The sequence below is a fragment of the Stegostoma tigrinum genome, chromosome 33, assembly GCF_030684315.1.
Source record: "Stegostoma tigrinum isolate sSteTig4 chromosome 33, sSteTig4.hap1, whole genome shotgun sequence".
Classification (NCBI taxonomy): domain Eukaryota; kingdom Metazoa; phylum Chordata; class Chondrichthyes; order Orectolobiformes; family Stegostomatidae; genus Stegostoma; species Stegostoma tigrinum.
Genome location: NC_081386.1, coordinates 32,494,262 through 32,519,849, shown reverse-complemented (window position 1 = coordinate 32,519,849; position 25,588 = coordinate 32,494,262). Strand labels below are relative to the sequence as shown.

The following is a 25,588-nucleotide window of genomic DNA, read 5'->3' as shown; positions in this document are numbered from 1 at the left end:
TCTTGGTCTATACTGTGCTATGCTCTATGTTCTAAACTCCATCTACCACTCCTCAGCCCATTAGCCCATCTGATCAAGGTCCCATAGAACTCTGAGGCATCCTTCTTCACTGTCCATCACACACCAGTTTCTGTGTATTCTGAAAACTTACTAACCATACCTCCTATGTTCTCATCCAAATCATTTATGGAAATGACGAAACACAATGGACCCATCTGTAGATCATTTCCATTTAAAAGGTCTCATGATCAGGGCAGCTGTCTCATTGGTTCAAGCTATTTTCACCAGAACTAACCCAGAGAAATATTGGTGACTTACGATATTGGAAATAGCTATTACCATGATGGAGCATTCTCACTGGAGGTCACAGTTTTGGGATGAAGGGTAGAAGGTTTGAAACAGAGATGAGGAACCATGACTTCTTTCAAGGAATCATACAGTACAGAAGAGGCTTATGGCACATTGAGTCTGCATCGATAACACTATAAATCTATACAGCTCCCACTTTTCGCATTTGGTCTTGAAAGTTGTTGCATTGTGCTCATCCAAGTACTTTTTGAAGGATGTGAGATTTCCTGCCTCCACTCCCCTCCCAGGCAGTGTATTAAAGACCCCCATCACCCTCTGGGTGAAAACAGTTTCCTCAAAACCCCTCCAAACATTGTGGTTTTCACATTACAGGGGTGTGAACCTGTGAAATTCACTACCCCAGAGTGTGGCAGATGCTGGGACATTGAATACATTTAAGGAGGAGACAGACAGATTTTTTAATCAATAATGGGTTGCAGGCTTATGGAGAGGAGGCAGAAAGTGGAGTTGAGGTCAGCCATGATGGTATTAAATGGTGGAATACTCTCAAGGGGATGAATGGCCTACTCCTGCTCCTAGTTCTTAATATCTTACATTGTTAGTTCAAATATGACATTGAAGCCCCTATTTTATTCAGAGTTGACACTAAATCACCTTTGGAGACAGACAATGGCTGACAATTTAGCTCAAGGACAGTAAAGTTTAACTCACCCACAATTTACTCAAAGGAAAATTAGAATGAAATTTTGAAAGATTTAGCTCATTTGCTTCAGAATGAGATTTATATGCAATTCTGGTGGAAACCATAAAATCATGAATTATTTTTCACTCACAGTACTTCAAATGCTGGAAATCTGGAACAAACAGAGGGAATGTTGAAGAAGCTCAACAGCTCTGGCAGTGTCTGTGGAGAGAGAAACAAAGTGAAAATTTTGAGTGCGATATGACTCTTCCTCAGAGCCCTTCTTCTTCAGAATCAGTGTTGACAGAGGCTTGCTGACAACCATGAAAAGCTTCCTGGCTTTGTGACTACACTAAACGGGGCAGCAAGACTGAAGTGACATGAGCCTGGTCGCTCTGGCTGAGGAGACAAAGCACAAGCAGCCAAGACCCTGTAAGGCAGGGATGCTGTGGGCATCGGGGTCGGCTCAGAGTGAGTGAGGGGCTCTGACAGTGAGTGAAGGGCCCGGAAATACAGCCTGGTGCAGACTCTGAGCACACAGTGTCCTTGCTGCAGCGTTACAATGAGAGCCACCAAGGTGACCCAAGGGGCAGCATTGAAGGGCAGAGTGGCCTGGAATTGGATCAGAGATGGACCATGAAGGTTCACAGAGGCTGGCATATGTTGGATGCCAATGTCCATGGATATTGGGTGGCATGGCTGATACCCATGGAATGTGCTCTGAGATATTGGTGCCTGGTTTCCCACATGGAGATTCCTTTGGACCAAGCACTGACCAGCATTCGCTAGGTGCTTGTTCTGCTTTCCATGTTGAGATTTCTTGACTTCAAGTATCTTCAGTGCATTTGGTTAGGCAGGTAGCTAAATATTAATGGGTGAATTAAGCTGTTGATCAGGTATTTAACAAACACTAATCCCCCTAAATTAGCAACTCACCTCTGACTAGCAAGCCTCATGCCTTGCTGGCTCAGGAAGAGTGTAAAATGTAGAGTGAGATGCTCGTGACATCGAGGTGGAGCTTGTCAGAATTAAACACCTGATTCTGTCCCAAATCTCACCATCATCCAGACACCTACAGAATTCCACTTAGTCCGTGGGCTCAAATATACCCTAAAAAATCCCACAGATGTTCATGTTGAAGATAAAGAACTTTTCTAGTAGCTTCTACCCAGATGCGTTGTGTCCAATTTCTACTTCCCAGTTTATGTTCCCAAAGGAACGATATGTGACTTCTTACAGGATGATGATATGAGAGTCATATGATTATAAGTAGTGAGAAGTGGAAGGGAGCTCTGATCAAATCTATAAATGTATTGATTAAGGTGAAAGAGTTCTTGCAGAAATCTTCCAGCAGCATTACCTTTGGAGACCATAGAGCATTAGACCCAAACACACAAGTAAACTGCAGAAATCTGTAAAATGCTCCTCTGTCATTGTTGGAACTTTAGCTGGTACTCTCAAGACTGATATGAATGGGGTTTTTTTCCTTGGCTAACTGTTCCAAAGCATATGGGCTGCATGCGAATAAAGTCAAAGGATCAATCAGCCATTGAATGGTTGAACAGGGTGGAGGGGTTGAATAGCCTTCTGTTCCAATCAGGGTGTTCATTTACCAGCAGAGACCAGCTGAATGAATTGGTCTAGCTTCGTTGAAATGTGCAGCTAACCAGACAATTCAGCAGGTTCATCTTTGCCAATTGTGTTCTCATGTTTGTTGAGATACATAATGAGACAATTTCACCTCGTGATCAGGAGGACTGACTGAGCTCATCAACCAGCCAGTGGCTAGTCAGAGAGCAGCTGTTACTCATGCCAGCAACCTAAAGGAGGCTTCCCACTTTCTATCACTTTTTCAATGCTTGGTTCATTTTAATGTGCAAAAGCGCAAAAAGAAATGTCTTCCAAATTTCTGCTTAATGAAAGCACAGTCGAACTGGGAGGATAATAGACACTGACTTGACCGATGTTCCCTGGTCGTTTTAATGTTGGCTGGTAGCAATAATTTTTAATGTGCTTCATGAAGCTGCAATTAAAGGTTTCTTTTTAAGTAGCATTGAAAGAGTTACGGCATTCTCATTTTGAGAAAATAATTTGAGGCACATTAAATTTACAATGCTTGGCATGCTAAACAGATAGTGATGAATGTTCCATTCTGCTCATGTTCGTTCCACATCTGAGTTATCTATATTATTATGCTGATCACGCCTTCATCTGCAACATTACCAGCTCCACAGCTCTATCCTATACAGAGGGTTAGGGCCCCTTTTCCCCATATTATAGAATTTGTAACAGGAGGACATTTAGCCCATTATCCTGGTGCCTGCTACTTTTAAGAGCTGTCAAATTACCTCAGGTTCTGTACTCTTCCTGCAACATTTGATCTCCACCAAAGAACTACCTTTGTTTCTTTAATGGGTCAGATTTTCACTGCAGATGTGGATAACTTGAGTCGGGAAATTTAGAAACTCAATGTACCCCACTTTGCTTTAAAGGACCCATTTTCCAGTTATGGGATAGTGTCAGGCCTGTTGACCCTGGAAACAAGTTGTAGACATCCGCACGCTGAGGTGAGATGTTCAGAAAGCCACCATGGTTCTCTGGTACTTTTTCCCAGAACTGTTTGACTTTGGACAATTCACCACTCATAGCTGCTCACCTCACCTGTTCCAACCATGGCCATTTCTTGCTGACTTGCTCCCCCTGCAACCTTTAGGCTCCTTCATGTCCCCATTCCACCTCCATAACTGCTCACTCAGTGCCTCCTTGGAAAGATCTCAGGAGTCCATATAACACGCACTTGATAGCCAAATAAATATCCATTCATAAAACCCATTCAAAACTTATATGCTCCCTCAAATGGTTAGTTTTTTGAAATAAAAACAAACTTCTATTCAGACCCCAATGATAGTAATATCAATAATCTATAACCACTTTAAACTGCCAGCCAAGCATCAAATATTTAACCTTCTATCTCGATAATTATGGCCTTTGATACTCAGCCAAGAATTCATAATATCATTATACTAGTATGTTAACAAAGATGTGTAATATATTACATGAACAGATGGGTTTTTTTTCTGACCTACAGTATATGGTCTGTCAATCAGAGGAGCACAGTGATAATGTCACTATTCAGAACCCCACCACCCCCCACACCACAGTTCTGAGTGCATGGGTTCAATTCCTACCACGACATATGGTAACATCTCAATTCAATAAAAAAAGTGAATTAAAACTAGTCAAATGGTGACCATGTAACTACTGTCAATGATTGTTGTTAAAAATCTATCTAGTTCACTAATGTCCTTGATGGATGGAAATCTGTCATCCTTACCTGCTCTGCCCTATACTCGACTCGAGACCTACAGCAGTGTGGTTGACTCTTAACTACCCTCTGAGCCAATTGGGGTGGGGGCAATAAATGCTGCCCAGCCAGTGACATCCTGTGAATGAATCAAGAAGATATCAAGCAGTCTGGCAGAGAATTTTTTTCATATAAACTCTCACTGACTGCGTCGGCTTGTTTATTTCACATTTAGAGGGTGGAGAATTTAAACAAAGAAACTTCAAATTGTGGCTTTCTTTGTGCAATTCAAGGCCGTGATTGAGTACCAGACTGGTTAGTGATGCATTACTGCAGGTTACGGGTCTCAGAAGAGTCTGACTGGGACCTGATTTAAATCAGGGATCAGATGACCCTATGTCATTTAGGTTTCAAACTCTTCTGGCAAAAACTGGAACAGATGGAAATGGGGTCTAGACTTCTGTATCCAGATCCTGCAAGCTGTTTTTAAAAGATCACAGAGTTTTCCGAAATTCCAGCCCAGCCACTAATTAAATTTTCTGCAGCCCCTTTTGTTTAATGGAAAATTACTTGAGCTGAGCAGAGGAAATTCTGTTTGACAGTGAAATGCTTTGTGTAAGCACCCAAATTAGACCACAGAAGTCCAGGCTGCCCCTTCATTGTGAGTAAGGAAATGCTGAACCGTTGGATGTGCTGCTGTTTGGACAAGGTATTAAACTGAAGCACTGCCAGTTCTCCTGCGTTGGATGTGGAAGATTCAATGGCACTATTTCAAAGAAAAGTGAGCGACTTCTCCCAATGCCGCTGGTCAATTTTTATTTCTCGGTCAGAACATCAACAAAGCAGATGATGTTGCACTTCTGCACTGTAACCATTCTGTGATTCTTTGAAGAGGAACCTTAGTTTAATGGCTTGATATTTACAATGAGTCCTGATGACGTGACTGCTACTTTTTTCATAAACAAAGAAAGATTTACCAGTCAGAACAAAGTCATTTAGCTCCTTGGTGTATGCTTGGAGAAAAGATATTTTGTTGAAATTCCCTTTCTTATAATTAGAAAAGAAGAAACAGCTCGCAATTTTATTTTATTGATCATATTTTAGGATGTTCCATTTCCTTTCTGTCAATAAATTATTTTCTGAACTTGAATCTTGCAATAAGAGACATGTGATGCCAAAACTCTCCTTTTGCGCCTATCAGGACACATGAAAGATTGCTTAAAAAGTGGCAGTAGAACAATTTATATTGCAGGAGAAGAAGTTGCTGATTGATAGGCCAGTAGATTTTGATTGGCTGAGAAGAAAATAACGGGGAACTGCAAGGTCCCCAGTAATTTACATTGTATTTTACTGACTTTTGTGATATTGGAGAAAGAGCCATCAACATACATAAAGAGGCCATTTCTTTAACACATTCAACAACAGCCTGTATTTATAGTGCGCTGTGTTAACCTCGTAAGACAGGGGTAGTGAGGTAGTCACTGAACACAAAGGAGGAAAAACAACATGTTGAGCTCCTATGAGACTTTTAATACCAGTCATTTCAGGACTGATTATTGATGGAAGGGGTGCAATGAATCCAGAGTCACCTCCATTCCTACATTTTTCTTCCATTCAACTCTTTTCTCAATCCCATCGGCTTTCATCCAATCACTGGAGCTGATTTTCCAACCTCATTACTCTCTGGAAGTCCCTTCCACTGGCCCACCCACCTTCTCCTCTTCTTGCTGCATCCTGTAATAAAAAAATTCTATTCAACGTCAATCTTGTCAAATCAACTTTTGGCTGCTTCATCTGAATCTCTTTCGGCACAGTTTAGAGACCTTTCCTGTTTCTATTTATCTTTTTCCCTTTAGACACTCTCTATTTTAACAGCGTTCTCGAAACACAGGATCCTACTGTTGAGTGACTGACCTCTAGTGATGAAGCAACGGGAGCAGAATGTTGGCCTGGTTCTCTAAGAATTAGTACTTTAAAGGATCTTATTAAAACCCCCATGCTACGTACAGGATACTAGAGGCACAAACTGCAGTGTATCTTTAGAAATACTGTATGTACTCATGTAGTTTTAAGTGACCTTGTTAGATTTATTGATTTTGCTGGTTTAAGCAGCTGCAGTGTTAGTAATCAGCAGACACAGATTTTAAATAATTGCCAAAAGGAAGAGAAGGAGATGGGATTTATTTTGCGTTTGAACTGCTATGGTCTGGAATGCATGAGCTGAAAGGGCAGCGAAAACAAATTTAATTATAAATTTCAAAAGAAAATTAGATAAATACGCGAAGGGCAAAAAAATGTTGCAGGGCATATTGGAGCAAGAGAGTGGAATTCATTGAGTAATGCTTTCAATAATCCATCACAGATGTGATGGGCGTTTGGTTTCTTTCTTTGCTTCATGAAGCTATTATTATACAATTAATTTATCAGATCAGCCATGCTCCTATTGAATGGTGGAGCAGGCTTGAGGGGCCGAATGGCCTATTCCTTTCCTTGTGTCTGGCAATTTTATAGCCTTATTACCCACAATTATTGTAAAAAAGTGAAAAAAAGAAAATAATTAAAGTAAAAAAGTCAGCAAAATTCTTTCAGTCATTTCAACAACTTCTGTGAACTTTATTTCAATGTTGTAAGTGTCTGGACATGCATCTGAAATGTACTACAGTTCAGAACATAGTGCAGTTTTTCAGTCAGGTGGTATATAGACCAAAGAGGGTGCAGGATGGCAAATGGTATCATGTTTTAAACAGAAACTCAGTCGTACACACCATGCATCTTAACGAAACAAGGGACTTGTTGCTGAAGCTTTTCATCTTGCCCTCATCGGGACAACTGCAAGAATGCCAAGTTTCAAAGCCCTATCTTTCCCTGCAGCTATAGGTAAAATATTGTGCGTGAATTAGAAAAGCAGCAGAGAATCTAGTGCCTTAATCAACATTTATCCGTCAACTAACATTATTAAAGTAGATTACTTGGCCACTATGTCATTACTGTCTGTGGGAATTTGCTGTGTGGAAACTGCACCCCACATTACAACAGTGACTACACTTCCAAAGTACTTCATTTCTTGTGAAGAGTTCTGGGACGTCCTGAGGATGTGAAAGGCAATATAGATATTCAAGTTCTTTGCAAAAATCAGGCAGCATGCCTTTTATTCAAAACACTTTTGCAATAATCTGCTTGGGACGTTTGATGGGCACTTGCTAAAATGGGAGAGTTGGAAGAGGGAACTGGAGAAAGAAAGAACTTGCCATTAGGAAGCTTCTCTTACAATTAATGTCTCAACCAATAGGCATCACCTCTGAGAGTGGGCTCTGAATGATTAATCCAGATTGTGTGCTCAACACTGGAATGAGGAATGAGCTCATCTTTTCTCAGACTCAGGGCAGAATATTTCCTCCAAAACAGTGTTGGGGAAGGTGGTAGGAGAGGAAAATAAGGGGGAATTTGGATACTAGGGAGATCTTCCTTGCCTTACTGGTGCCACAGGAAGGCAGTTTCTGTGCAGGGGGGAAGTTTTTCCATTCTCACCCCTCAGTGAGACCTTCAATGACCGCTTAAGAGTCTCATGAATCCGCAGTTGTGATTGATAGTTCATGGTGGGCGAGAGCACTGGTCACTTCTTCCACTGCCTGCCTGCTGGGTTGGAGAGGTTGGGGAGCTCTATTTGCCTCACCCTGAGGATGGTCAGGGCAGAGATGAGGGAGGGCACTGAAAGCCACCCCTCTTCCCTTGCTCCCAACCCCACTGACCCATCTCTCCACCCCCAACATGTTTCAACTCCACAATTGCACATTCACCTGAAAATAAGAGCAGTTATAGGCCATTCAGCTCATTGAACCTACTCTACTCTTCAAATACGATGGTTGGTGCTCATCCAACATAAGCCCTGTTCCCACTTTCTCACCTTATCCTCTATGACCCCTTTAGCCTTAAGAAGTATATCTAGCTTCTACTTGAAAACATTCAATATTTTGGCTTCAACCACTTTCTGTGGCAGAGAATTCCACGGGATCCCCACTCTCTGGGTGAACAAAAATTCTCTTCATCTCAGCTCTAAATGACCTAACCTCCTTCCTTAAACTGTCACGTCTAGCTCTGCACTTCCAGTCATTGGGAACATCCTTCCCGTCTTTTCCTCTCTAGCTTTGCATTTTAGAGGTTCCTATAAGATTCTCACCTTGCCTCTCAGCAGCAGTTAAAAGGTTAAATGTAATAATTTGTAACTGGACTCATTTGTTGTCAGAAGTTCTCTGTTTATGGAAAGACACTGTGTAATTGCACAGTGAGCAGCAGTGGGAATGCTGCTGTTGGAATGTTGTTCTTGGCTGGATTGCTGCTTTATAAATACTATTTCCTCCATGCTGCCTTAAGGAGAATCAGAGAATTGTGTTTGATACACCAGCAGCAGATTTTAACTCTCTCGCTGTAAGCTCCCAGAGTTTAAATTAAATTATCGATTCCAGCTCTCAACAATTTGCAAATATTAATTCAACTAGGGGGTTCTGACATCATCACAGATTGTGGCTGGGAACATCATGGTTTAATTTTGTTTGATTACATGCTGGTTAACATGTGGATATAAATTCCTCTGTGTGTAGTTTTATTGCAGTGATTAATCCATTTAAAACAAGTGTTGTTAGCCCATTGGGTAATTGCATGTGAACTGGTTAACCAGTGAATTGACAGTAGATGTGAGCCCCAGCTTGCAGAGAATGAATTATTGGTGTAGCTCATGCAAACCGTTTCACTTCATGTACTGGGACACATTTAATACGTAAGGGAGATGCAGGGCATTGCAGTCTGGGAGTTTGTATCAGAGACCACTGTCTACATGCCCCCATGGTGTTCTATCACTGAGAAAGATGTCACAGTATAGACTGATGTTTGTGCTTGCCAAACCTTCCCTTTGTAAGAAACTGAGATGAGGAGAAATATCTTCACCGAAAGTATGGTAAGCTTTTGGAACTCGCTGCCACAAAAGCAATTTAGGACAAAATGTTGTATGTTTTCATGGTGGAAGTTGAAACAGTTCTTACGGCTACAGGGATGAAAGGGTGTGGAGAGAAAGTGTAACAGGGGACTGAGTTGGACAATAACCACGATCATATTGAATGGCGGAGCAGACTTGAGGGGCTGAATAGCCTAACCCAGCTCCTATTGGCTAAGTTTCTCAGTTCTGAGTTTGGAGCTTGGATTCATAAAATGATTTGCAAGTATCTCAAATCCTCCTTTTTGAACACTTTTTAATTTATTTGGAACTGTTAGATGATTGTTCAACAAGTTGGATCATTCTGAATCTGCTGGATGACAGATTGAGAGGGTTTAACGGAAACTGACCTAACAGAGCACATTATCCACTCTTGGTTTGTGGGCATCCTGGGCAAAGCTGGTATTTAGTGTCTGTTCTTCATAGCTCTGCAGAAGGTGGTGGTGAGCTGCCTTCTTGTACCATTTCAGACCTTGGGGTGTAGGCGTAAGAGTGGGATTCCAGGATTTTGACCTAGATACTGAGGGAACAGTGAAATCCAGATGCTGTGTAATTTATTCATGACAAGGCATGGAGAACTCAACAATCAACTGAGCCAGTGAGCTTCATTGTGCTAACCCACTGCCAGTCTACAGTCAGCACCAACTCATTTCTAAATCTTGTTATGAGATGTTCATCTAATGCTTTTAAGAACATTTCTCTGCTTATATTTACTGAGCTAACATCACCAGGAGACAATTAGTGTGCATGATATAATGGTTGTAATTGCTTAAAATTGTAATTCTTAATGCGTATTCTCAGACAATTACATTTCAACGAAATTCAAATTGACATCAGAATGGTGTCATTACTGAATGACTGTAATAAGGATTATTGGAATTGTCCCTAGCAAACCCTCACTTCACTCTGAAGAAAGACATTTTGCATGGGGTGTCAGACATTTGGTGCAGATATTATGTAGTTGACTTTCAAGGTTCCAACATTACGTTTTTGTGAATGAGTTACAATCTCTGCCTGAGACACTGGATGATCACCTCAACTTTCATGTTTTCTTTTCTGTTGGAGGCCCAATGACCGTACAGCCTCTCCATGATTCAGTTGAGTTCCGTTTTATATGTCTGTTAACATCCCCACTCTGCCCCAGTAGACGAAGGCTTTGAAAATTCAAATCTCTGTTGATCTACAGTTTCCTCATGTTAGAGTGACTGTGATCTGGACAGCTCCTCCATCCTGGAGCTTCTTTCCCCTCCTATTGTCCATGAGATCCCATACTTTTCTCTTAAATTTCCCCTTTCACTGTAATCATTCGGTTAGTGACTCAGTCAAATGAGCCACATCCTCAGGTCTGTGTAGCCCGCTTTCCCAGGACTCCATGGATTGACCTGGTAAGTCCCCTGTGCATTAAAGCCAAAACTCCCGGGATTGACTGTGGCCCACCACTCAGACTGACTCGGCAGGGCAGCCCCAATTAATCACAGTCTAGGACCTGGACTGATCTCTCCACCACATCCTGAATGACCTCGCTGTAATCCCAGGGCTGATTGAACCTGTCCTGCAGGCCTGGCCATAGCCCAATTCCCAGTCTACACAGACACAGATCCCCAGATTTTGGTTGGATCAGCCCCGTAACTGACCATGGGTAGTCCTCTGGACTGGAACTGGATGTCCCCTTTTTCTGAGTGCAGTCGTACACCTGAGTGACCATAGACCCTGCTAATGAGTTTCACACATGGCAATTTACATGAAACATGTGCGGCGTGTTTGCTGCTGATGCACGACGTAGGCATGATGTTGATATAGCATGATATCATATGACATGTCTACCCCTTTGAATCACTCCCCACCATCACACGCTGCCTGTCTCTCCCTCTGTCAAAAAAACCATGAGATAGGCAGCTTCCAAGTGAGCGTAACGTGAGTCAATGCTAAAAAAAAGGCAAGTTAAAAGCCATAAGATACATCCCATGTATGTGTCCCTGCATGCAAAAAAGCCTGGTAGGTGCACATGTCCTAAGTTCCTAAAGTAAAGTGTTATCCGGTTGAAGTGATGTGAGAGTTAGTCCAAGAATAGTGTGAGGATGTGATGAGTCTGGTGGATGAAAGGTTGAGGAAGCTGGTATCTGTGGAGCATGTAGGGACAGAGTGCCACATACACAGTTGGGATGATATCTGGTACAAGCAGTCGGTGAGCTGCTGCGGCCCGATAACCAGTCCCACTTCCATCTTGTCAATTTGCAGCATCCAGTTTCTCAGGAGAGAAGAGAATGGAAAGCAACAGAGAAATAAGGCAAATTGGTCCAATAATAAGATGCAAATGCATTGAAATAAAATGATCATCACTCAGTAGTGCGATTCTGAAGTCATGACTTAATGTTTAAAGGGAAAGTTGTAAAACATTTCCTAGACATCAAGTTTCTGATTTCTTTTCAGTCCTGTTGTAATTTCCCAACTCTCTTGCCCATTGGCTGTGCCGCAGTAGGGAAGGGAACTGTTCCACTCAGTCTTACTGTAATGTGATATCACCGTGGAAACACTTTTCACTGCACTATATCATCATCCTGTTGTATAGCCACTGCCCCCTTCCCTCTATCTTAAAGCTGGACCAAGCCCCAGGGTTCACCCATTTGTATTGGTGTTACCCTAATTAACCCTGTTCCCAAGTCTGCTCTTCCGAATTACAGACCTCCCCTTTCTTCACATCTCATCAGAGCCCATTGATTGCATCCTTGCTGTCTGCTCTGCGCCAGCAGTCTGGTTATGATCTGGAAGGTGTTTCAGAAATTTAACAACAGTATCCACACTGCATGCCTAGTGCAAGTACTGAGGGAGTGCTGCTCGGTCAAACATATTGTCTTTCACATCAGTCGTTAAACCAAGCCTCCAGCTGCCCTCTTGGGTGGGTGTAAAAGATTCCATTGCAGTATTTTGAAAAAGATCAGGGCTGCTGTTCTTGGTGACTCAACCAATATTGATCCTGTCAGCTCATGTTGCTGAAACACATTGTTCATTATCACATAGCTCTTATTGGGAGTTTGCTGTGTGCAAATCGGCTGCTATATTTCTGATGTTATAACAGAGACTACCCATCAGAAATTGACTGTAAACCACTTAGACGCGAGCTGAGGTTTTCAAAGATGCAACAGTATTGCAAGTTCTTTCTTACATTCCTTCAAACCCGTCTTATTGAGGAAACCACATGTTAACATTGTGGAGTTCAAGAGCTCTCTATGACATGGCTAACAATCTCAGTGTCAAAACTTGCTGCCAGATTCTATTCTTCTTCTATAGAGTCTCAACAAATATTGAACTCTTTTGTACTGTGCCTAATGAATGAGGAGCACAGAATTATAGATTAATATAATACTGGAGATGATTTTTCCCATTGTACCAGCTCTTTGAATGGTCTAATCATTTCATCCCAATCCACTTGCCTTCCCCAAAAGCCTTACACATGTCTCCTACTCAAGTGTTTCTCCAATTCCCTTTGAAATTTCTGACTGAATCTGCTTCCATGCAACACTTTTCAGATTATAACAACTCATTAAGTAAAACTATTTCTCCTCATCTTCACAGCAAATGCTTTGAAAATGATAAAGACCCTTTAGTTAAGAGTTTTTCCCAATGGATTTTAGATTAATACAACGTTAAGGCAGGATAAGTACTGGTATGAGAAATGTCTGAAGCCTGAGCAGCAATCTGAAATTCTACTTTGAATTCCAGCCCCAGCAGACCATTTTTACCCTTTTATTGGACTCAAATTTAAAATAAGTCCTTATGTTACAGAATGGTTCTATTTAATGCCAGGACAAATAAACAAATTCTCATGGTCCTGCCAAAAAACTTGCAGTCGTTAGCCTACATGACCGAATGTCACAATTCATTATTAACAAATTTAAGGATGAAAGTCATTTTGTGTTACTGAGGAACTGAGACTTGGAAAAGACACTTGGCTCGTGAACACAGGATCTCCGATTGAAAACTGGCAATAATTCAGTGCATTCTCCCTCACTAATAAGAGACAGTCTAGGACATACTTGGGCAACAGCAATCAGCATGATTCAGGGATCTGAATTCCCAAATGGTTTGTAGCACCTCCAGGGCTGGAAAATTCCACATTTTGTCTGCCAGGAGATTAGTTACTTTTCCAATGTTTTGTGGCTGAAAAATTAAAGAACTTGCCAACTTGTGGATAGTGTTAGTGGGAGACCATTTGTGCCAACATTTTCTGAACAGAATTCAAGCTGGGATTGAAGCTGGGAGGCCTCTCACATTGAGATTTCAGAGTCTTGGCTGAATTATTCGAGGCTGTCTGTTAACTGGATTATGAGTATTAGCCAGTACCTTCAGGAGAGGGGGAATGACACTTAGACAATATTCCCTTGTACAAGATGGGAAATGGCTGCAATGCTTGGATATTCCAATGATATGACCTTGGGGCATGGGGCCATCGTTCTTAAATCGCACGTAACATTCAGTTATTCTGTGTTTGTTGATGTGCGTCTGCTTATTATTGATGCTCACTGCACTTGATGGATTAAACCTGGTCTCAGGGAGTAACCAACAATCTATAAAAAAAGAGCTCAGAACCAGAGCTGAAGCATGGAGCAGATATTCTAAAGCGGATAAACCCCACTGCATGCAAACACGTGTCATAGCTGCATAGATCTAAGATAAATAAAATAATATCATAATGCATGTAAGGAATTAATAAGGTGTTGCATAATTGACATAGAGATGAGGACAAATTACTTCTCTTAGAAAATTGTGACCATGTGGAATTCTTTACTGCAGAGTGCTGTCGAGACTATATATTCAAGGCTGAGGCAGATAGATTTTCAATCAGTGAAGGAATCAAAGGTAATGGGGAGAAGGGAGGAAAGTGGGATGTGGGTTATCAGTTTTAATGGCAGAGCAGACTTAATGGGCTGAATGGCCTACTTGTGCTCCTATGCCTCATGGGAAACAAATTAAGTTATTTTAATTGTATGCATTTGATAGGCTGTGAAATTAAAACACAAACTCTGATCTTCAGTGATCTTGGCTAATTGTCTTTTGATGTAACTTCCCAGGGAGTTTCAAACATATCTGATTTGTGGAAACCACATCATTTTAGTAAATGCATTGTGTATTTTTATTTCAAAAACAGAGAGAAGGCTGGAGAAACTCAGCACGTCTGGCAGCATCTTCAGAGAGAGACAAACAGAAATAACATTGAGTCCATTAAGACTGTTTTTCAGAAATGGAACATTTTTTTTCTCCAATCACTCTGTTGGTGGCTTTGTTCTGGAATTTTCAGTTTATAAAATCCTGGATTAGATTGAATTCTCTTAGATCGGAAACTTGCAGTTGATGTTCAAAATTGACAGATGGAGATTTGCTTTTGAAGTTTGGGCTGGAGATAAGTGGGTTAAAGTCCGAAGAGAAGTTGCTGAGACTAATCTTAAACCACTTTTAACACAATCGGCTCAAACACATCTTTGGGGCAGTTGGACTTGAACGTCAGACTCTTGGTACAGCGGTTGGGACATTAGCACTGCACCACAAGAGGCTGCCATGATTGGGTGAGCATTGACGATGAATGGGTAGGGGGGAGGAGATGACTGAGATGATTAAAGTATTTCACAGATAGGTAAAGAAAAACTGCTTCATTTAGAGGAATTCAGAACATGATAATAGATTCTTAAATCTAGGGAAAGGCCATTCAGAGGTGATGTCAGGAACGACTGTATCACACAATGGGGATTGGAATTGTGGGACTCATTCTCTCAAAAACTTGGTGAGACTGTGAAGGTCATTAAAAATCTAAAACTGAGAGTGACAGATTCTTGGCAAAAAAAACAAAAAATTGTAGATACTTAGAAATCAAAAACCCAAAACAAATTGCTGGGAAAATGCAGCAGGTCTGGCAGCATCACAAACAGATTTAACTTTTTAGGCCCAGTGACCATAGAACCAGAAGTAGGGGCTGAATGGCCTGTGCTTGCCCCTATGTGTTTGCAATTGGGCCCTGGGGCAGAGTGCAACATTCTATCCAATCATCAGAAAGGCTGCTTCGAAATGCTTTTGATCCCAATCATCAGCCTGTTCCTGCAGTTCTAGGATCTAAGTGAATTCCTTCGCTGCTTCATTTCTTTCACACGTTCCACCAAAGAAACACAAGTCAACTTCATCAGAGAGCAAAGCCCCATCCAACTGAGCACCTTCAGGTTGAATTATTCTATAAGGCCATCAGCAACTGAAAGGTTCCCTGGCATCTTGAGCTAGGCCCTGCTCATCAGGAAATAAGAAGCCTGTTTCCTATGGTGCAGTGATAGTGCCCACAGCTCTAGATGAGAAGCCAGAGCTCAAGTCCCACCTACTCTTGAGGAATAATACCCCTGAACAAAGATAGTAGGAACTGCAGATGCTGGAGTCAGAGATAACAAGGTGTAGAGCTGGATGAACACAGCAGGCCAAGCAGCATCAGAGGAGCAAGAAAGTTGACGTTTCGGGTCTGGACCTTTCTTCAGAAAATGAAGATGTCTGAACAGATTGGTTTGGAAAATATTTATAAAAGGACTGTACCACGGAGGAGCTTGGCAATTCTGCTTCGGGTTTTGTGATAGACTCCAAGGCTGTGAGAGAAGGATCAAGTTGAGCCTGAAGCCTCACAAGAGACCACTGTGTATCCCAGATATAACGTAACTAGTGATTTAATAACATGTACTAAACCTACTTATTGCTTTTTCAAAGTTGAGCATTGTTTGGACAGCCTTCAGCAGACAGTAATTTAGACAAAGATCCCAACAGGAAGAGTTGATGTCAGTGAATTGACCCAGTGAACCCAAAACATCACAATGGTGAGTGATGGTGACAAAAGTACAGCTGTATTTCTTCATCATTCTCTGCTTTATTTCAGGTCTCCAGCATCTGTGGGTTTTTGCTTTTATTTCATCCCACCCAATGGTTGTGAGCTGTATCTCAACGCGTCCCGCATTCGGAATAAGAGAGAGGGATAAGAGGAGTACAGTTACATTTATATGAACCTTGTGACACACTAAAACACTTTAACACCAATGAGGTAGTTTTGATGTGTACTTACTGCTGTAAAGTGGGAATTGCAAGAATCAACTTCCAGACAGTAAGCTCCCAGAAATAACAATGGTGTAATCTTTTCTTAGTGAAGTTGATTGAAGTCTGAATAATCTTTAAGACACTGGGAGAACTCCCCTTTTCTTCTTTAAAAGAGTTCCATGAGATCTTCTTTCCAGACACCACCTGTGATGGTGGATCATGCTGCATTTGACCAATGACAGCCTGGATTTTAAATCTCGACTGGGGAGAGCATAACTGGGACATTGGCCAGCTCTGCAAACCCAACTTGGGAGAAAGTGGTTCTGAAGCCTGGACTGTTGATTGGAGGTGGCCAGCTTCCCTGGGAGCTGCCCTGGCTGGCCCCTGCAATGCGAGCAGAAGCTGCGGGAATGAGGGTGAGCGTTGTAGAAGGACTGCTCAGCTGCATCAACACTTGTACGTTTAATGGAAAAGGATCAAAATGAAAGCAAACAACACCTCACTCAGCGGGAAAGCTAAAAACCAAAAGAACTGTGGATATTGGAAATCAAAAAAAAACTGAAATTGATGGAAAAGCTCAGCAGATCTGACTGCATCTGTGGAGAGAAATCAGAGTTAACATTTAGGGTCCAGTGACTATGCCTCACAATCCCCTCTGTTAGACTTCCTACGAACATTTCCATGGGCTATCTTATAACCCAGATGTCAAGCTATGCCCCTCTACCCATCCCAATATGATTGCTTAGACCTGTTATCCCACCCTCTACTTCCAATCCATTCCCATGACCTCTCATACCTTATTCTGACCCATGCTCCTCATTAATTCCCTTGGTCTCATTATAGCCCTGAGCCAACATAGTGAAAAATTATTCCAACAAATTCCCATTCATTCACTACACTCTGGCCATACCTACTTCAAGCCAACTTACTTAAAATGCTCAAAGGGCAGCCATCCAGATCCATACTGACATAAATTCAAGTTATGTCTCTCAACAGCAACATTCTAAAAAAACTCTGATTTTAAAAAAATCCAACACATTTAAATTTCTTTAACCATATATAGACCATGTGCAGACAGATGGGATTAATTTAAAATAGCATCATGGTGGGTCGAATGGCCTGTTCCTGTGCTGTACTGTTCTAGGATTCTTTGATTCCAATCTCTTTTGAAAATAAACATTTCCCTTAAACACTTTAATAAAAACAAGCACTTCTTTCAAGGACCACATAGAGCTGATAATCAAATTGTTCAATTAATAGGCACCCCAGTGTGATCACATTAGGTTCTCAAATCCATCATACAACACAAATTATTTAATGATGACCCTTAGGCTTATGTCAACAGAGTGAAATTGAAAACAAACTTTTTTTAAACTTAACATATTTAGAAAAATAAAGTTGAGCAGAGCTAAATATCTTGATAACTTTGGCAGTTACAATTAGTTTAAATGCATTTTAGAAACATGCCTATCTACTTTAATAATCCCAAAGGGCACCTGACTTCTAAATGTTACTTGAGATTCCCAAAGATGTCCTAGGACCATATCCAAAGGGGCACGCTCGTAATGCAAATAAATCTACAAGGTATAGGCCTATCTCCTATTGGGTCTAATCTGTACTTTTCAGGTTTCAGACACTTGCCTCACTAAAATCCTACATCCCAGAATCACAGAAGTGTTATGGCGCAGAAGGAGACCATTTGGTTCTTTGTTCCTGCATTGTCTCAATAAATGACATCATTTCTTGTGTCAACCTCCTACTTATTCCCTGAATGGCTCCAATGTGAGTGGAGACAGCTGCTGCCTTATAGTGGTCACTGCTTCTGGGTTCCAAGGATATGTAGTTTACAGCCCCTACCATTCCTCATCTCCATCCCATCCATGCAAAAATAGCAGGGGCTGGATTCCCTGGCATGGGTTTTCTTTTTATTCTTTCATGGGATGAGGGTGTCACTGGCCAGGCAGCATTTATTGCCTGCCTCTAATTACCCAGAGGGCAGTTAAGAGTCAACCACATTGCTGTAGGCCTGGAGTCACATATCGACCAGACCAGGTATGGATGGCAGTTTTCTTTATCTAAAAGACATTAATGAGACAGATGGGATTTTCCCAACAATTGTCAATGGATTCATGGTCAGTATTAGGCTCTAAATTCCAAATATTTATTAAATTCAAACTCTACTACCTGATGTGGTAGGATATGAGGCCAGGTCCCCAGAATATTACTTGCATTTCTGAATTAACAGTCCAGCAATAATACCACTGGGCCATTGCTTCCATGTATCCAATATCCAGGGTGACCAGATTCAAGCCTCTGTCTGAGACAAAGAGCCTTTCTGTCATTGTGGAGCATCACACCAGCATGACAAATAGTTCAGCATTCCATCAGTGCTACACTGGAAGTGTCAGTTTGGATGCACACTTTCATGCTTCTGCAGTGGAACTTCAATGTGTAACCTACAGAGTTAAACTCAAGTATTCAACCAACCGAACCACAGCTAATGCCTAATGTGCTACAGCAAGTGGGTTGCAGAGTCTAGCGTGACACAGTAATAATGTGTCAAACTCATATTTTGAAAAGGAATTGCACATAATAAGATAAATATTGTGGTAAGCGTCAATTTGAAGGAACGGCCACTCGTAATTAGAGGTGGTGAACACAGCCAATTCTACAAAAACTCTGATTCTATGCCCAGAAATTGCCCACATGATAAAAAAAATGCCATTTTATTTTAAACAATGTCATTAGTTTAGAAAAAATAAAGACACAATTGGTGTCGAAAGGCAACAGGAATCCAGCCTTGTGTGCAGTTGCAGTTAATTCAAATTGAAATCCTTTGCGCAGTATGTTTTTAAACAGTCACCTGGAAAGTTAAAAGACACACAGATTTAAAATCAAGGCTTTCCCTTCAATTTAACATTGAGTAACTGCATCAATTAAACAGGTAACTTTGCAGAAATTATATTGTAGTTCACTAATAATTGAGTAAAAGTTTTGCTGCTTTTCCCTGTTGGGTGGTGTTTACTTTCTCCGTGGTTCAGTTCAGTTCCTGATTAATGTGTTGGTAAAGATTTAGGTCTTTGATTTCACAGCCCAGCCTTGAAGCTTTGAATGTTTCTCAGTTTAGAAGCTGTTCCTTACTGTGCAACAAATTCCCTGATTGGGCTTCCCACTCCTCAAAGTGTAGAAAGCATACCTTTTGCTTTGCATGTTATTAGTTTTTTTGGAAAGAGCAATGAGCTGTCCCTTTTATTCCCATTATGAGGGGCATCACTGGCTCAGCCAGCATTTATTGCCCATCCCCAATTGCTCAGGGGGCAGTTCAGAGTCAACGACATTGCTGTGGGTCTGGAGTCTCATGTAGGCCAGACCAGGTAAGCACAGTTTTCTTTCTTAAAGGAAATTAGTGAACCAGATGCATTTTTCTGGTTATTAACGATTCATCAAATTGTTACTTGGCAGGATTCAGACCCAGGCCCCCTGGAGCCTTACCAGTGTCTCTGGATTAATAGTCTAGTAGCAGTACTTCTAGGCCATTCACCTTCCCTTCATTTGTGCACATCCAGGTACCTTCAAGTTAAGTTACAGCTTTCTGTTTTGACTACCCTTTCAGGCAGCCCCCACCACTCATTAGGTAAAAATACTTCCGTTCAATTCCCCTCTAATTATTCAATTTGTCACATTCAGTCTATGCCCCCAGTCACTGTGAGTGGAGGTAGATATGAGGGGGACGTCAGAGGTAGGTTCTTTACCCAGATTACCGGCAAGGGTAGTGGAGTCGGCCTCATTAGAGGCATTTAAGCAGCTATTAGAAAGGCATATGGATGATAGTATAAGGTAGGTGTGGAGCTTAGATAGATCTTAGGTTTAGGGTAAAAGTTCGCCATACTGTGCTGTACTGTTCTATGTTCTATGATCACTCACGTCTCTGTTATGGTAAGTAGACCATTCCCATCCACTGTATCCAGGCCCCTCACAATTCTGTACACCTCAAACAAAGGCCCCCTCAGCCTCCACTCTTTGAAGAAGGACAACACTGGGCTATCCAATTTTTCATTGGCTAAAAAAGCAGGTACAGTCTTCGCAATGTTATTGTAAATCGCCTCTGTCACCAGCTCCTGCACAATTACATCCTTGCCTTTGAGATGCCCAGAACTGCACGCCATTTTCAAACTAGGAAATCCCCAAGTTCCATATCTCATCAATCTCTGGGCAGAGGAGTTTCTTCAGAATTCCACCTTGAATGTGGGTTTTTTTTTAAGTTCATTCGCAGGACACAGATGTTCCAGGCTAGGCCAGCATTTTATCACCCCATCCTAATCACCCTGGAGATGTTGGTGTTGAGCTATCCTCTATAGAAGGCCCCTAAACCTTCAGTGTAAATGAAAAATCTTTTCTCATTAGTCAAGAATGGGGGATTTCAAGACTGGCACATTTTTAATGTGAGAGGAGAGAGGTTCAAAAAAGAAATAAGAGGCTAAATTTTTACACAGAAGGTGGTTCACTTGCGGAATGAACTTCCTGTGGAAGTGGTGGATGTGGTTACAGTTGCAATATTTAAAAGACATTTGGGTAAGTACATGAACAGGAAAAGTTTGGAGGGGTATGGGCTAGGAGTAGATTGGTGGGACTGATTTAGTTCTGGGTTTAGTTCAGCATGGACTGGTTAGACCAAAGGGTCTGTCCATGCTGGGTGAGTCTATAAATGCCTAAAATTATTGATCATAATCAGACTTATTCCTGCTTAGTTTTCTTGTTTAAAGAGCCACAATCCTGAATTTAAATTTTCCGGATGTTAAACAAGGAATCGATGCTGGAGCTGTTCCACACATTGTAATCCCAGGTACCTTTGGAGAGTCATACCACCTTAGTATGAATTAAACTTTTTCCTCAGGTCGAGTCCTCTCTGGCTGTTTCACACAGAATCACTTACCCCGTGGACATGAAAATATCTTTCACAGCTTTTGCACAAATATTTGTCTACCGAATATGGGGTAAGCCAATAGAATAGAAATGTTTTGATGTCTGAAACTGATTGTACATTGGCAGGGTCCATTTATAGTGCTTGATATATCAGTCTCAGTTTAGAGTCTGCGTAAACGGTTTCATTTCCAAGTGACTAGCTAGCAGTTGGCCTGCAATTTCAAAGCTGGACTTGCTGAAGTGTTTCAAATAGTTTTTTTTTGATAGTTTTACTTTAGCAGATTAGATCCAAGTTCAACTTTTGCAATAAAACTGAAAATAAAGGAACCAGACACTTTTTTTTATTTCCCATAGGTATAGCTTCATGTGATATTGGAATAAGCTATCAGACTATCAATTTAACACTGCTGTGCTTTACAATTAGGTGGCAAATTACCCTAGTTTTTTCTGCTTTTATTCCCTTTGTACCTGCTGTTTTCCATTCAGATTAATGGGGACATGACTGGACTGCCTTTTCCATATCATTTAATTCTGAATTACAAGGTAAGCCTGAGGTTCTATATTATTCTGCAGCACTTGAGAGCTTCTGCTTTCAAAACTCTGCTTCTATGTTTGTGAAGGTCAGAAGATGTTTCTTCATTCTCAGTCTGGCCCCTCAACACCCTGTCAAAGTATGTCTGCTTCCCTGGACCTTGCTCTGTTTCAGCAGGCAGGCAAGACATCTATTTGCCAGAAGCTCAAATGCTTTTCTTTATCTCCTCTGCTCCACAGATCATCCATCAGGCAGAATACATCCTGTAACACGCTGTGCTTCTGTTTAAGAGAATTGTCTTGCCCTTCTGGTACATCTGAGGCACTTGTGTCTAGTTCATTATGCTTGGTCAAGTGGAACTAGTTGGAAGGATCCAACAGTTGCTGTGTGACATTTCACTAGTTTAATTGAGTTTCATTGCTCTCTCAATGTTCTCACAATTTCACTCAGCATATTTTTTTAAACTCCATAAATTATGTACTGTTTTTGTGGTTGGAAGAGCAACCCTTTTAAATTTGACATTTCGAACATCTCTGCTGCCGTGAATGTTGTCTGTCTCTATCTGGTCAAAGATAGTGGGAAAACACTCACATCTATCAGGCACCCTCACATCTTCAGGATGTCCCTGAATAACATAACAGCTCACAAGTTTTTCTTAAAATGTAGTCAAGACGGCAGCCATTTTGTACACTTTAGTGTCCCACCAACAGGGCATGGGGAATGACTAGCTAATTTATTTTTAATGACATTCATTGAAGGATAATTGTTGGTCAGGATTCCAGTAGAGTTCTCTGCTTTTTCTCAAAGAGTACCATAGAATTTTTATATTTAGCCAAACCATTAACTTTCTCCATCCTCAGCCGCACAAGATATTAGATGCAGAGGTGAAAGTTCACCTCCAAAACATGCTTCATCCAAATTTGAAACAAAAGCAGAAATTGCTGGAGAAACTCAGCAGGTCTGACATAGTCTGCGGAGAGAAAGCGGAATGAATATCTTGAGTCCAGTCACACTTCTTCAAAATGATAGCAGCTGGTTAAAGCTGATGACGCAGGAGTGGGCTGGAAAGGAGTAAGCAGATAGCTGGGGATGGAGCCCAGAAAGAGAGAAAGACAGTTAGGCCATCAAAGGGACACTTGATGGGAAGCCAACTATCCACCACCTGCTTATTCCTCTGCCCCACCCAGTGATATCAGCATTTTGTTTATTCATTCATGGGATGTGGAGATCACTGGCCAGGCAGCATTTATTGCCCACCCTAATTGTCCAGAGGGCAGTTAAGAGTCAACCACATTGCTGTGGGTCTGGAGTCACATGGAAGACAGACCAGGATAGCAGTTTCTCTCCCTAAAGGGGCATTAGTGAACCAGGTGGGTTTTTCTGATAAATGAAATGGTTGCAGCTGATTGTTTGCTTGCCGAGCCAGTAGTTCTGGAGTGGTGTGTAGGTGTTTCGTTACCATTCTAGGCAACATCATCAATGCAACCTCTAATCGAAGCATTGGTGTTCTGCTTCTTTCTGGATTTATATGATCCTCCAGTGCGATGGTTTTGTCATTTTTGGGTTTTTTTAGCAGCAGTCTGCACATGGGGTTTATTTCTATGTGTTTGTTAACGGAGTCCCGTGTTGCGAACCAGGCCTCCAGAAATTTCCTTGCATGCTTGTTGTTCGCTTGTCACAGTATAGTCACTTCGTCCCAGTCAAACTGATGGCCCTCATTGTCTGTGTGTACTGAGACAAGTGAGTATTAATTGTGGAGAGATAGCAGAAACTGCAGATGCTGGATAATCTGAGATAACAAGGTGCAGAGCTGGATGAACACAGCAGGCCAAGCAGCATCAGAGGAGCAGGAAGGCTGACGTTTCGGGCCTAGACCCTTCTTCAGAAAAGTTGTATACTACATCAGAACCTCGCAGAGACTGTGAGAAACACTACATCGGACAAACAGAAAGGAAACTAACAGCAAGAGTACATGAACACCAACTGGCTACAAAAAGACACGACCAATAATCACTCACCTTAATCCACGTGGACAAGGAGAACCACGACTTTGACTGGGACAACACCAAGATCCTGGGACAGGCTAGGCAGAGACAAGCACAAGAATTCCTGGAAGCATGGCACTCCACGAAGCAGACTATTAATAAACACGTTGAACTCGACCCCGTATACATTCCACTACAGAGGAAACCCGGAAGTGAGGCAATCCATCGCAACGGACCCCAGAGTTTAAAAACCAGGCAGGAAAACACACCGATGCTTCATCAGAGGCTGCACTGAGGATGTCACCAAGCACTGTAACAAAACGTCTGCGGAACAACAAACCAGCTTGGCGAGCCAACCAGCCTCAACACCCACAACCCGAGCTACAGATTGACTCTAAAACCTTAGAAATTTCTGTTTTTGATTCAAATTTCTAGCATCTGTAGTTCTATGGTTTATGATCCATCCTGATTTGGTGTGTTTCTTCACCATCACGGGGCAGAACGTTCCCGGCTCCAGAACAACATTAGAAATGGTTGGAAATCTGGGATTACCAAGTGAGATGATCAGTGAGGCCCTTCTCAATGTCGAGCCCAGGAAGCCCCATTTTCCCGATAACTGTTGGACATGATGATGAGATTCCTGCTAGTAAGCAGTGAGAAGCCAACGAGCAGGGATTATTACTCATTATCACCCCTAATCTGACCTTATCAGTGTGCAGTCTCACACTTTATCGTCTGCTGGATGGATAACAGATGTTGAGAATTCCTGATCTGAAAGTCAGAGCAGTTTTCCTGCGTGACTCCAGCTCACTGCTTACGCCCCCAGACCCCCAGGTTAGACACTGGCATCAACATCTCAGGGCATGCTCTGTGAGCAGTGTATGCGTAAATCACACATCCTCAGACATTGGAATTGGGCATGTACCAGCTGCTCTACACCATCATGGCATGTCACTGATCTGTGTAATGCTGCATTTTGAAATGTCCTCACCCCTCTCATTGCATCACTGCTGCAAAAACACTCTGCACATTGTGTAGGGGGGTACTTAATGCTGGCCATGGGCAATGTTGACCATATCTTTGCAGGTTGAAGACAGACATCCCCATGAAGCACAATGCATCATGGATGATCTTAAAAGTGACAGTGCCACAGGACTTGAAATGTTAACTCTGTTTTTCCTTCAATAGGTGCTGACTTTCCCCAGCAATCTTGTTCGGGTGGATTTCCAGGAGTTTGACCCAGTGAAGGCACAGTGAAGAGATGGAAGAGGAACAGATGCACATCAAACCCTGGAGAAGATGCCAATCAGCCTCCACATGAGGAACTCGCAGCTGAAGTTTCTCTCTGGATGAGACACAGGAGAACCAGAGTCTATCACCCTCAGTGCCGTTCCCCTCCGGGTGAGTGAGGCACAGTGTTAGCATAGACTGAGATGTCCCGGGACACTGTCACTGAACTGGATCAACTTCTGGACCCTGAAGCAGTGGGTGGCCATCCCATCCCCGTGGTTGCCAAGGTGATAGTTGCATGAACTTTTACATGATTGGCTCCTTCCAGGGAATCTCTGGGGACATGTGTGGGATCTCTCAATCATCCACCCAAGTGTGCCTCAACGTGGTTCCTGATGCAGTTTGTGCCAGATCAGCTGGCCAACACATCTGGCATCCCCCAGCGACAATAAGCTATTGGCTATACACACGTTAATCCCAAAGGGTGATATAATAATGCAGTTGAGTTCATCAACAGAGTGAATTCCATTCCATCAATTTGCAAGTGAGTCATGATTATTGGTACCACATTCTAGAAACCGGC

The 25,588-nt window shown here is 42.0% G+C and overlaps 1 long non-coding RNA gene across 1 annotated transcript in view; it reads left to right on the top strand.

Moving 5' to 3' along the window:
• The window catches only part of LOC132206185 (uncharacterized), a 79,784-nt gene extending 54,509 nt beyond the window's left edge, over nt 1-25,275 (top strand). Inside the window, exon 3 of the long non-coding RNA XR_009442903.1 lies at nt 24,964-25,275. This is a non-coding gene — a long non-coding RNA (uncharacterized LOC132206185). The remainder of the gene's footprint in view (nt 1-24,963) is intronic.
• The last annotated feature ends 313 nt before the right edge of the window (nt 25,276-25,588 follow it).